Source organism: Hydra viridissima, unplaced genomic scaffold, assembly GCF_058129835.1.
Source record: "Hydra viridissima isolate aposymbiotic clone 2 unplaced genomic scaffold, HvirCarnegie_v1 scaffold_1, whole genome shotgun sequence".
Classification (NCBI taxonomy): domain Eukaryota; kingdom Metazoa; phylum Cnidaria; class Hydrozoa; order Anthoathecata; family Hydridae; genus Hydra; species Hydra viridissima.
In genome coordinates this window covers 7,054,101-7,068,200 of record NW_028324300.1, presented here as the reverse complement: position 1 = coordinate 7,068,200, position 14,100 = coordinate 7,054,101, and the positions used below count along the sequence as shown (strand labels likewise).

Genomic DNA, 14,100 nt, shown 5'->3' with positions numbered 1-14,100 from the left:
ACCAAATATTCTTCTGCTGTAGAGATTGGGGGGGGGGGGATTCACGATTATGAGATTATGAGCATTTTGTATATTTGACTTTTTTATTCATTAAAAATTGTTTTTTTAGAAAAATGAAACTTTATTTAAAATATTGGTGATTTTTTAAAAATATTCAAAACATGACACACACAAACACAAAACCGTTATTAGTTGAATAAAAATATAATCGAGGCAAAGTAATACGCTAAAAACTAAACAACGAAGTTCTATTATAAAACACCGGAAACCGAACGCTAAGTTTTTAAGTTAGTTGCAGTTTTCTAAAGCATTCCTTATAATGAATTGTTGTCACTTAAATGGGCATAACTTTTAGTAGAATGATTAGTTTTTTATGAAATTTTCACCATTATAATACTGATTTAAAGCTCTTTGCAATTATGTATAATAATTAGATATTTGAATAGTTTAAAAATTTTGCACACGTGCCTAAATTATGTGAAGTTTTGTAAAGCCGCGTCTCCTGTAACTTATAAAGCGCGTTCCAAATATTTTAGGTAAGGTATAGTATGTAATGTTCAAAGCCTCAGCAGCTTTTTTAACTGCGCATTTTAGTTTTCTAGAATTGCGAAATAAATTAAATATGGAAATGTAAAAGCGTTCACACTCTTTATACTGGGAAATATCTTTCACAGTATCTTTTATTGCTAATTCTAAACGATGGTTAACGCTAAGCATCGGCGTTACCGCACCATCTGTAAAAATGCGTAAAAATGCGTAAAAATGCGTAAATTTGCGTAAAATGCGTTAAAGTGCGTAAAAATGCGTAAATTTGCGTAAAATGCGTAAAATTGCGTAAAAATGCGTAAATCTGCGTAAAAAGCGTTAAAATGCGTAATTACCGCGGTAATTTTGCGTAAAAAAGCGTAATGCGCAATTTTACCGCATTTATTACTTTTTACCGCATTTATCACATTTTACCGTTTTTATCACTTTTTACCGCCTTTTACCACGATTTACCGCATTTTATCACAATTTACCGCTTTTTTTGCTGATTACCGAAAAACTAAAAAAGATATTTTAAATTGCTTTTTGTATATCTATTAGTAAATAATACATTTACAGTTTTAAAGAAACAAGTTATTGATAAAAAATTAATTATCAGATATATCATCATCTGTCTCGGCGTCCTATGATTCAACCGAATCCTAAATTTCAATTTAGAACCGAATATGAGAAATTTATTACACAACCGAAAATATTCACGAAAAAAATTAGAACCGAAATAATTTCAATCGAATTTTCGATCGAAAGTCATTAATGATTTTAGAACCGAAAAAACTTCGATAGAATTTTCGATCGAAAGTCATTAATGATTTTAGAACCGAAATTCATTGAAAAGGTTTACAATCGAAAGTTCTAGCACCGAATTATTTTAGCGTTTATAAATTTTATAAGTTTTATACTTTTATACTTTTGTAATATAAGTTTAAAGCGCTTGCTGTTTGAAATACAGTCTAACATAACAAATTGTAAAATAACTTTGTTTATTTTCAAAAATATCTCGTAGTTGGTGGAATAATAACAACAGAATGGAATATCAAAAAGTTGAAGGTAAAAGAAGAAATTCATTCCTCTACATAGCTGGGAATAATTGCTATGTAAAAAACAAGAATCACAACGGTTACATTTATTTAAAATGCAAAAACTATCAATTGTGTGTTGGAACTGCAAAAATACGCGAAGGAAGTGATTTACTTGAGACTAGATGTAGACACTTTTGTATCTGTCTTCGGTGTTCAGATATCCTTGCAAATGACAGAAACAAAAGATGTCCAATTTGTCGTTCAGAAATTGAAAACTTTTTAAATGTTTTTGTGCCTTAGTTGGAGGAACTGTTTGATTATTTACTATTGTAAATTATATATAGATCATATATATATACATATATATTATATTCTAATTGGTGATTATGACTTTCGATCGAAGTTTTTTCGGTTCTAAATACATTTATGACATTTCGATCGAAAATTCGATTGAAATTATTTCGGTTCTAATATTTTTCGTGAATATTTTCGGTTGTGTAATAAATTTCTCATATTCGGTTCTAAATTGAAATTTAGGATTCGGTTGAATCATAGGACGCCTACTTTTCGGTTCTAAATTGTTCGGTTATGAAATATTTCGGTGATATTTTCGAGGATAAATATTTTCGGCTCTATCATGTGACACGATCTGTCTCTTATAAAATATTTGCAAGCTCAGATGCTCTGTACTTTTTTTTCTCATTCCCCTATTCAACTTCATTACATTAACTAATTTTCCTTTTTGTTGAAGTGTCATTGCAATAAACAAATAAGAGACTTTGAGTTTTGTCTTCACCTAGAGTTCCTTTATACCCTTTTTGTTGAGCTAGAGTTCTTGACACTTTTGAGTGTCTAACTGTAATTATTGTTGCTCTTTAATTTCAGGACCAATTTCAGTTTCTGATATTTGGCTAGGAAGTCTTTTTAGGTGCACCTCTTTTTTTAGTTTTAGTTTGACTTTGTAATCTTCCCTGTTGGTGAGTCTTCTCAGTTGGTGGTGTTATATGGCTCTTCTTCACAAGTTTTTTCTCAGATTCTTCTCAGATATGTGGTAGCTTATATGGCTCTTCTTCACAAGTTTTTTCCCAACCTTTGAGGTTAGAAGGAACCTTTGTGTACTTTTGACTTACAAAAAACTAACATGCTGGTGTTTTCTGGTTTTGCATTATGCCTAAAACCTGTATCAGCAGAAGTCATAGGTATAACCAAGTAACTTCTAGTCAGACCAGCTAGCAAAGGTGACTCATTTTTATCTTGCTTCCAATATTCAAAAGTATCCACATTCCTTTTGGGTAAGGCTATTGTCTGATACTTTTCACATTCAAACATCAAGGGTGGCTTGAGCTTTGATTGGGTTTATTTTAAAGTCCCAGGGCGCTCGCTGAAATCTGCCTCCTTTCTTTCAAAAACTCAAGGTCCACTGGATCAATAGATTTGTCAAGGTCTGATGTTTTTACGAAGTATAATCATCAACCAATGACTCATAGAATTGGATTGTGGTTGGGTAATTGTCAACCAATTCCTTGATGGCAGTTTTCTCCCTTCTTCACTGTTTGCTATATTTTTAAGTGTATATCATCTATAATATGGGTGCAGAAGTGAACCCACATTATAGCATTTGACTCTAATGCCATTATTTGATAGATTTTTCTTAAATTCTTCCATGAAGTTGTGTAGGCACTCTGCAACTTGAGGGTCACGCTCTTCATCCTCATTTACGGTTCTTTTGCAAAGCAAGTGGAGAACTTATGTCTTTTTGAACTTTATGCATGGTCACCTGTTTTTCAGAAGACCGGGAATAAGAGCATTGCTTACATTCTATCAGAAACGTTAAAATGTTGCAAATATCCTCTTATGGTACTGGATTTATCAGCCTCTTTATTTTCATTATCAGCTTATTACATCTCGTAAAAAGATAGTGGATGGCAGAATCTGAAAGAAAATAGCCGAGTTATAAATATTAAAAAGGATGCAAATTACAATGCTTCAATAATAGATAGTTCATAAAAAATAAATACATGAACCACAAGACACATTGATGTGTTTTGAGTAATTCAAATTTTCGTGCATTTTACCGCATTTACGCAAAATTACTGAGATTTAAAATATACTAAACTACAGTAAGAGTAAAACACTTACTTTAAGTGAACTTTAACTCCACTGGTGCTACCTTAAGACAGCTTAATCATTTTTTTGCACTTATTGCACTCAGCAAATCCTGATTTCTTGCCAGAGCCAGAGATGTTATCCTCTTCTCTGTCATGCTTGGTAAAATAATTCCAAAGAGACAGTTTCTTGAAGATGGTTTGATTTGGTAGTGGTTTTGGTGTACTAATCAGATCACTGAAGCAAGAACTTTGAGACTGGTAGTCTTTTTTGACTTTAATCAAGCTTATATAGGAGACTAATTTAATTTTAGAGGGTAATTAATTATTTAACAACTATCTGACTTGATAAAAACAAAGTAATTTTTTACTATAATAATTACCACTTTTACTAACTTTTATCACAATTTACCGAAATTACCGATTTTTACCGCTTTTACGCAGTTTTACCGTATTTACGCAATTTTACCGTTTTTACGCATTTTTACGCAATTTTACCGTCTTCTGTTATAATAAAGCGTAAAAATGCGTAATGCGCAATTTTACCGTATGCGGTAAAAATGCGTAATACGCATTTTATCGCATTTTACCGCAATTTACCGAATTTTTTTTACCGCCGGTGCGGTAACGCCGATGCTTAGTTTACGCAGTGAGTTTTTATCAGCCACATTCTATCTTTTTTTAATTGTGTTAACACGCCATTATAAATTCCAAAATTAACGCAAGCTTCGTCGGCCGTAGCGCTTACAAGTTTGTATTTGTAAGCTGACGCAGTTAAAGGAACACTATCGGTTTCAATAAAAATGCTATCAATAGCCTTTTTAATGGTATTGGCACCCAAACCAACCAAACTGTTCATATCAAGTAAAGAAACTGCAAAGCAGGCAGGAGTCCCCTCGTGTTCAACGCGCACAAGAATCAACTCTTTTTCATCCTTTGTTTTTCTAGCTTGAGAACCATCGGAAAAAACGGAGAAAAAGTTTGCTTCATTGACAATTTTAGCAACTTTTTCTTTAATAGCACTGGCAATGCATGAGATATATTCACGTGCAAAAAATTAAATTAAAAAACAATAAAAAAAAAAAAAAAAAGATATAACTAATATTTTTCAAATTAAAAAATCAAATGGATAAATCAAAAGGATAAGACCATTCGGATGTAAAATCTTGAAAAAAAATCAAACTTTCATTATAATAGTAACGTAACTTTAATTTGATTTTTTCATTTGAATTGTTTTATCAAATTACGAAAAAGAAACTGAACCTAAAAATCAATAACCTGCTTTATTGTTGTCTTTTCCTTCTAAAAGGAGTACACCATTAAGTCTTTGGCATTTGATCAGTGTCTTGAAATGGCTATTTCGCATGCTTGGTTTTAGAGCCATTTCATAGGCTGTTCTAGTCATCTTTAATAGCGCTTCGCGGTTGTCTTGTGTAATAGGTAACGAGTTTTCCATATCGAGGTTAGCAACACAACTACTTCCAGGATCTTCTGAGTTACAATTATCAATCAGCACCGCTAATCTATGGCTTTGCCCTCTAAGATGGCGATCAACCTTTATTAATATCAAAGAAAAAATCACGGTTAAAATTAAGCAATTCTCTAAAAAATTTATTCACTAAGTAATATAGTAAATTATAAGATAACTACAATTAAAAGTTATATAATGGTAGAAAAATTATGTTTAAATTATTTCCTGGAGTCACAAAATAAGAACAAGCTAATTATTTTAATTTTACCTGATACTTTGTCACCACACAAGTTCCCTCCGTAAACGCTGTCAAAGAATTATTCGATACTCCTTTAACAAAAGCATCCGTTAAAATTTCAGTTTTGTTCCTAGAACAAATCTTACACCACATTTTGACAACTAAGCCATTTTCTTTCGTGTATCCAATAACTGATTCTTTCCCCCACAAAAGAAAAGTTTTTAAGTTCTTAGATATTGGTTTACTATCTTTAATTTTTTTTGCTTCAGATGTCATTCTTACAAATTTGTTATACTTAAACTTAAATTTACTTATTTCTGTTTTAAATACAAATTAAAATAAAAATAATAAAAAAAAAAGGCCCACTCACTTTTCATAATCAGAGGTAAAGCAGTTCCGCTTCCTCCTTGTAATTTATTTTTACCTTTTGAGTTTAATCATAAAAAAACGCTTTCATACAGTTTGACGTATTTAAAATTTGATTTTGGTTAGTAAAATAAAAAATAAAAATATAATTCATTTGGAATGTAATTTGTTTGGATACTGATCATTATAGACCGCTAATTCAGGGGTCTAGCACGTTGCGGAATTGTTTTTAACATTTTTAAAGATACCGCTAAAAACAACGTTCTAACATTGTCATAGTAACTGAATGATTTAAATGTTTCTTTTGTTTGTCGTACTACAAAAAATTGTATGTAATATGTAAAAACAAAACTCAGGCCAACTACGCAAAGCGCGAAATGGTTAAAAAAAGATTGACTTTTTTATTTATTAAATAAATCGACAAACGTTTGTTTATAAGAATCTTGTTGTAATAAATCAGAAGTACTCAAATAAAAGAAATTATACTAAACTCTTTGATAAATTGAATAACATGTTGTTTCTTTATTAAACAATTATTAATAGTAAGTTTTTACTTTATATAAAAGAGTGTCGCTTAATTATAATTTAAACATAAAAGACGAAGTTTATTAATTATTCTAAACTTAATTTATAACAATTTAATCAGGCAGCTTTTAATTTTGGTAATTGTTTCTCATCGGTCCAGTAAAACTTTTTTGCGCTTGATTATTTTTTGAAATGTTCTTAAAACATCTACGAAACCGTGGGCAAGTTGTCGCAATTAAATATTGTATGCGTGGTTAAGATCAGAGTGCGATCGCACGCCTTTCCCGACCAAGCCTGTACACGGTCGTTTAGACTTCAGAAATAAATGAAAAGTTATTATACGCAAGCGCAGTAGAGTTAAAACTAATTTAAAATTTTAAAAATGGGTACGGATGCAACGCACAGTGGGCGGAATTTCAAAAAACCTGGCCAAAAGTCAAAAAATGATTATAATTAATGGAAAATTTCTGTAAAGCATTTTTTTGAATCCCCAACTTTGAATTTGACATAAGTGTACCAAAATTCAATAATGGTAGATCCAAAATGGCGGTGTTTTAAAAACATTAATCATTAGAAATGCCTTTGGGCTTTCGTATTTAACCAATTAGTTCTAATTCGACATTTAAGTTCAATAGACTAATGTATTATTTACATTACATATATAAACATTATATATAATACCGATATATAATGTATTATGACTGTATTATTATGCCGCAATGTTAAAAAAAATAAATTGAAAAATTCATTATTTATTCTACTTATTTGTTCAAGGAAAACAAGGAAAACTTTTATTTGCATCATTTATCATAATTGTTTCATTTATATTACTTTAAAATAAATCACCACTGTCATCTGAATCATTTATTGTTGAAATATTGTTGATAAACTCAATCACAGACGAATGAGTTTCAGAGTTTTCGTTAATCTCCGGAGGTAATAACATTTGTAAAGCTTGAGAAGACAAAGATCTGCTAACTTTTGCATGAGATTTTAAAAGTGAAGATATTGCAGGATCTGACGAAACCAGAAGTCTGCAAAAAACGTCATGCATTGTATTTTTTCTGGAATTTTTCCTGGAGAAATCTTTGCGATATTTTTTTAAGTCTTTGTTTCTCAATTCCTGTGCGTCCTCAGATAGTTGTCCTATGGGTAGTATTGCTGTTTTTGTTATTAAGGCTCCATGAATAAGTACTTTGTGTACTGTTGTAGGCATGTTGTACCAAGGATACTTTTCAACAAAAAGTAGTGCAGTTTCGGTAGAATAGTTATTGAGTTTGTCTGCGTCTATTGGAAAGCCACTAGATAATACCTGTAAAATTACATGAAACCGATTTATTAGTTCTAAATCCACTCCTAGAATATCAGCAGACACTTGTGAGTTTTTAAAAAATCTTCGAGCTGTATTTCCGTCATTTGTATTACCGCATCCTGGTTTCAGTCGATCAACTATTAACCCTAGCTGCAGCTTAAAAGCATTCTGGATTAACAATTTTTGTTGTAATATTATACTTTTTTCAATGTCAGAACGTGCTTGCCATTTTTTTATTCCAAGTTTATACCCAAGATGCAAAAAACATTCAAAAAAGCGAATCCATATGTGCTACTAATTTTTTTGTAGTTTTATTGCACTTAACAAAATCAGTTTCTCAAGAAACATAATAACTATATCTATATACAATTTGACTGATTTTGTAAAGAAAATAAAACACCGCCATTTTGTTTACTAAAAAACACGACTAGCACTACACAATATAAGTTAATGAAGTAATAGGCAAAAATAGGTGCCTTTTCTTTTAATCAATCTTTAGAATACACTTTTATGAACAACATCCAAATTATAACTAAGCGGAATCTCGCGGGTTCACTTCTTTTTCAATGCTTGAAAAATAGGTTAAAGAAAATAAATAAACTTTATTCTGTACTTTTTTGTTTGCACTTTTCGCATAAAATTTAGAGAAATAATATAAAACATTTTACTAAAATATTATATAAATACCTTGAATAGTATCGTCCATAGTTAGTTTTTTAGTAACGATAAATAACTTTTTTGTAAACGATACTTATTTGACCACATTTTTTTTTTGTTTTTAAAATGCCTATTAAGTGTTTTTAATAACAGATGTTTAACTGCGTAGATTTAGGTAACTTTAAAATTTATACTATTTTTTCTTATACAATTAAATGCAACAGGGCTTTGTTTATGTAGTTTCAAAATAATAAAATCACAATAGTGATTTTTTTTTTTTGACTTTAGGCCAGCTTTTTTGAAAATTAGCCCACTGTGCAACGTTTTTAAAAACTTATCATTGACAACGAGTAACTTGTTTAATTTTAGATAATTAAATAGGTTTTTAACTAGTTTTTTCTTGAAATTATTTTGAAAATAACTTGCAGCTGTACGAAAAAATTTTTCAAATAAAATACAAGACCTCTGAATGTGAATAATATCTACTTTCAGCTAAAGCAACTTTAGTGTTTTTGTTTACAATTTTTAAACCTTTTTTAAAATATTTTTGAGCGTAGAAATTTTTTAATTTAAATTTATTCAGCAAGATGAACCTTTTATCTTTTTTGTATTTTTTGCTTATATGAGGATTCAATTTTTTTTGCATCTTAATCATTACACTTTTTCTTAATCATTAAACTTTATATATATATATATATATATATATATATATATATATATATATATATATATATATATATATATATATATATATATATTAGGTATGTGCATATCCATCCAATTACAGGACCGATTTTGTAATCAAAATCTGCGACCATTTTATTGTACTTGGCGTATGTGTTGTACGAATGCATTTTGTCGTGTTATTTTTTAGAATTTCATATCAACATATTTATTTTTTAAAAAGTAGAATAGTTAAACTTCATTTTTGTGTTTGTATTTTTTTTCAGTTACCACTGCTATTATTGAATTAACTGTTCTAAAAAACTTCGTCGTAGTTCAGATATAAAATTGATATCGAAGGTATGTTGAGTCTTTTTTTAAATGAATTGGGCCAAATTTAAAAACTAATTTTTTATATGCATGCGAAATTTCATTGAAAAATATTATGTAGCAGACACCTAATTTTTTGTAGCAGAATAGGTACCTTATCTTAATATTTTTCACAATATAATGGGGGATTGAGGGGGGGGCGGCCCTTTCAACGATTTTCTAACAAAATGAAATAGAACATTATTATAGCCAATTTCTTTAAAAACAAAAACGAATATCATCATAATAGCTTAATAATTTGAAAAAAGTATCTATATGATGCACCTCTGATTTGCTCATAATGCTCTTTGCATTATATTATCATAATTATTATAACTAAAATATATTTTATTGTTATTGTTTAATGTTGTTAAATAATACTGCATTATTTAATAACAATATGCTATCATTCAATAGTTTAATTTTATATTTTAATTTGTTGATAATTTATGATAAATTTTTTATGATGATTATGAGTGAATGAGGTATGGGATGGTGTGCATTATATGATGCATCATATGGTCATTTTTTTAAAAAAAAAATTTAGCATGCAAATAATATTTATGTTATAATAAAGTTGCTCATAATTATTATCAAATAATAATTATGTGCACTTTTGTCATCTTATAAAGCAATTTATGTGTTTTTGTCTAAAACAGAAATAAGTAAGTGATTTTTGTTTTTGAAAAAAAATGAAATTAAAGTAAACATTATTCTCTTTAAAATGAATTAAATTTTATTCATTTTAAAAATAATTATACTTGACATTTTAAGGTATCATGGGACCCAAAAAGAATATGCGCGTGTTTCGTGGTGCAGCAAAAAAATATCTAGCAACAAACTTCACTTTGCCTTCACAAATAGACATAGACTGTAGAAATGGACATATACTGTTTATATTCATTAGCAATAATGAATCACAAAAAGCAACTATTGAACAAGTCAATAAGCTTTATGGCTTCAAGATTTGTAGAAGTCATATTAAACTTCTTGTTAAAGAATCAAAAAACTGGGCATGCAATTTTTTAAGAGATTCTAAACATTTTGTTGACTTTTGCAATAAGCTTTTCTTTTTTCAAATGACAGTATTGCCAGCAGCACAGTCATTACAGTCAACCTCAAAATTAAGTAACACTATTTCATCTTTGTCAGTTAACTCATCTCCTAAACATATTAGTGTTTTATCTTCATCTGATTCAAGACCATCATTATCCAGGTTAAGAGCTGACCAGTTAAAAGTGTTAAAGAAAAAAGCTAAGGTAAGGGCAAGATTTAAACATCTTAATGAGAGCATCGCTCGCAAAGACAAGACAATTAAAAGTTTGAGGAATAAATTAAAACTCCAACATTTTAACTTACAGTTAAAAAAGCTTCAAGTTGCAAATTTTCGTTTAAGAAAACAGCTAGAATTTGCCCAAACAAAGCTGTCTAATGAAGAAACCATCTTACGTCAACAAATTACTGAAAAGAATGCAGAGATTTCTGCCCTTTAGAATGACATGCTTAAGTTACAGGAGAAGATAGAACAAATGGAGCAAAAAGTACAAAACACCAAGTATAAAAATGTCTTCTCATCCAATATTAGGGCTGTAATCTATGACATGTTGGCATGTCAAGTTCCTACTCACTGTGTGCCACAACTTCTTCATAAAGTTGGAGAACACACTGGATATATATTTAGTGAAATTCCACATCGCACAACTGTGGAGCAGATGATGCGTGAGCTAGGTGTTATTTCAGAACTCCAGACTGCTGAGATAGCATTCTCAACAAAAAATTTGACACTTGGTTTTGATGCTACAACCCAGGAGGGGGTTCATGTAAATGTTGTGCACTTAACAACTAAATCTTTATGTATGGTTGTAGCCATTGATCAACTTGCTGGAGGTACAGCTTATGACTATATGAGTCATATTGCAAAGTCTGTGGATAATCTTGCTAAGATGTATAGTGACTTTTACCAGAAACAATATACTGATGTACAAAGCACTATTATTAACAACATAGCTAACACAATGAGTGACAGAGTGGCAGTGAATCATGCAACGATAACAAAGTTAAACATTTTTTGGCAGAAATCATTAAATGAACTGAACTGTCACCTTCACCCCTTAGACACAATCACCACTGCTTGCAAGTCATCACTTAAAGCCTTGGAAACTTCAAAAGGCAAGCTTTTTGGAGATTGCTTTGCTGCAAACATTGTTGTTCAGCTCAATAAACTCTGTTACAAGGACAGTAAAGGTAAATAAATAAATAAAGGTAAAGGTAAATAAACTATTTATCATATTATTACTCTAATGTTGTTTTGCTGATAAAATTATGATTTTGAATAATATTCTGAACATAAAAAGTTTGTTGATTAGCATACTTGTTTCAAATTTACAAACAAGTTCTTTGCATTGCACACTTGCTGATAATTTTTTTTTTTTTAAGGTGATCCAAAAAGCTTTGTTAACTTTTTGGACAAACATGGCCTGCCCAGAGGATTAATACCACGCAATAGAGGAAATAGACTGCACATCCTTTTTCATACATGTGGAGTTTTGATCCATCACTTCCACAAACTTCAAAGTTTTCTGTTTTCTGGAGTAGTTTTGTGTGGAGGACTAAGAAATTGTTTGTTCCAAGACTTCACATCTAAAACAGGTTAGATTTTATGGTGTAATAATGATCTTATCATATACTTTATGACATATTATATTTAATTTAAGGTATCCATGAAATGTGTGCCCTAGCATTAATTGGAAAGCTACTAACTGGTCCTTGGATGAAAAAGTTCTATGTTGCATCAGGTCATGGACTTGACTACTTGTCTGGCATTCAAGTTGTCAAAGATGTTCGCAATGCACTTGTTGAAAGCAGCACAATGCCCCTTTCCCTTATTCACAGAAAAAAAGACTTTTTTGGCGGTGATCTCAATGATCCAGTTTTTAATTCAATTAATAACTTTTGCCCAAGGACTGAAGAAATGAGATGCGCATTAGCCAGCTGCCTAAATGCTATCATTAGTGTTATTGACTGTCAGTATGAGCGACAGTTCAACATGACCTCAACTGATCAATTGAAGTATGTTTGGCGCTGTAGGTATGTTTAGCGCTGCAAAACAGAAAGCTTGTAATGCCACTCTTTGTTTCTTGTCATCAAAAATTCGCACATGCAAAAATAGGACAACTGATTTCCTTTCTAAAAAACCAACTGATGTACGAAATAAATTGATAGCTTGGTCCATCTCCTCAGCCCAAAAAAGCGGTTAGCAAACATACAATGCCATGAAGAAATGAAGGTGGAGTTGATTAAACGCATGGCGAAAATGATTAAAATTAAGGAGGACAAAGAAAGAAGAAAAGTAGAAAAAGTATTAAAATCTTGCATGCCTCAGCAGATAAAGCAACTGTTTTCTGATTTGGAAAGTAATGCGGCTGCAGATATTGAAGACATTCTCAATGGTACTGCTGTTGGAAGAAATATATGCCACATGTGGCATGATGCTGACACTAGCAGCCAAGACATATACTATGGCAGACTTCTTAGCATTAAAAAAAAGAACAGTGCCATATATATAGTTTCTTATTGGAAACCAAATGAGAATGAGGATGATGATGGTGTTGAGTACGTTATGACTAAATATCAACTCTCTGCATACATCATAAGCGGTGATATGGTGATATCATAAACAAATTGTGATTGAATTGATAATAGTATGGTAAGTTTTATTATAAAAAGTAAAATGGTTTATATGCTTGTGTTAATAGATATCACTTACAGATAATAGGTAAGTCAAATTGTTAGAAATATTTTTGCAATTGTAATTATTGTATATATTATGCTCCTCCTAGCATTTTTTTTTTTTTTTTGTAAGGTTATGAAATAATATATATTTCTCTCATTATTTGTACATATCAGATCTTATTTCAGGAAGTGGGGTAGTTATTGACATCCAATATTTGCTTGGGTGCTGATGCATTAACTAAACAAGATGCTGGTGTTTAGTAATTTTAATAAATCAGTATAACTTGATCATAGACTAGCCATCCTCTAATGGCTAGTCTATGAACAGATCTATACTTTTTCATTATCATTTTTATATATCACATCTATTTTATTTCAGGTATTATTGTGAGGATTTGTCAAAGCAAACATTAAGAGATCGACTTACTTCTATCGATGTTTAAATGGTAAAATGTGTTATGCATCAGGAGTTAAGTTATTTTGATTTATTTTTACCCTAGGGCATACCAGATATAATTTATTTTGTTTATTATTGCAAGGTTTTATCAGAGCATGCTGAAAGTTAGACTTTTGCTTCTGTGGATATTGATACCTTCAGAAGACAAGAACCTACATTTTCTATCTATGATGTCAATGCTGTTTGGTAAATAGAAAAGATGCGTCTTGTTCGGATTAGGCAGTCACAATCATCACGAAAAAGGCTATTTTCATAGCCACAATCCTGTTAAAAACATTACTAAGCAAATGAGTTTTTTTTTGTTTAACTATTTACATTTATTGAAGTGTTCAATTTCTTGGGGGAGGGGGAGTAGTTATCGAAATAAATCGATTACTACTTTTATAAAAGTGTTATCCGAAAACAGGATCACGAAAAATAGATATAACTTAAGAAACCATGAATCTTTAAGTTCGATTTTGACTTTCTAGCTGGGTATATAAATACACACTATACACAGCATAAAATAATATTTAGTAATGGAATACGCCTTTAATTATATTCACAGTATTCATTACATATTAAAATATTACATAATATAAGTATAATAAGGTATTATATTATAATTACTTAGAGCTTAATATAATATTATAATTACATA

The 14,100-nt window shown here is 30.3% G+C and overlaps 1 protein-coding gene and 2 pseudogenes across 2 annotated transcripts in view; 2 read left to right on the top strand and 1 right to left on the bottom strand.

Annotated features, from left to right (window-relative positions):
- Positions 1 to 14,100, top strand: part of LOC145187981 (uncharacterized) — a 433,414-nt gene that overhangs the window by 73,742 nt on the left and 345,572 nt on the right. The gene's annotated exons all lie outside the window — the stretch shown is intronic.
- On the bottom strand, positions 591 to 5,684 carry LOC149893113 (uncharacterized; annotated as a pseudogene).
- On the top strand, positions 8,999 to 13,048 carry LOC149893112 (uncharacterized; annotated as a pseudogene). The gene is made up of 5 exons (XR_016444769.1): positions 8,999 to 9,081; positions 9,190 to 9,262; positions 10,046 to 11,515; positions 11,708 to 11,920; positions 11,986 to 13,048. The product of XR_016444769.1 is annotated as an uncharacterized LOC149893112 (transcript).